At 57.8% G+C, this 263-nt stretch overlaps 1 protein-coding gene across 1 annotated transcript in view; it reads right to left on the reverse strand.

Moving 5' to 3' along the window:
* Positions 1 to 263, reverse strand: part of CAPN12 (calpain 12) — an 11853-nt gene that overhangs the window by 1636 nt on the left and 9954 nt on the right. The window lies entirely within an intron of this gene.

Genomic DNA, 263 nt, shown 5'->3' on the forward strand with positions numbered 1-263 from the left:
GTCGGCTTCCTCTGACCACTTTTGTGGGCTCTGTATTCTGTGGTGCCTGATGTGGGGTCCTGCCCAGGCCGCTTGGTCCTTGTGAAGTCCCTCACCCAGTTTACCCAAGGTTCACTCCTAGTGACCGTGACCTGGTTACCCTTCCCAGGGCCCCACTGTACCAAGCACATGATGCCCTCACAGACCAAACCTCACTCCCACTCCTCCCCTCCTCACTGGGACCTTGGCCTCTTGCCTCCTTTGTACATGCTGTTCCCTATGCC

Source organism: Myotis davidii, unplaced genomic scaffold (assembly GCF_000327345.1).
Source record: "Myotis davidii unplaced genomic scaffold, ASM32734v1 scaffold1618, whole genome shotgun sequence".
Lineage (NCBI taxonomy): Eukaryota > Metazoa > Chordata > Mammalia > Chiroptera > Vespertilionidae > Myotis > Myotis davidii.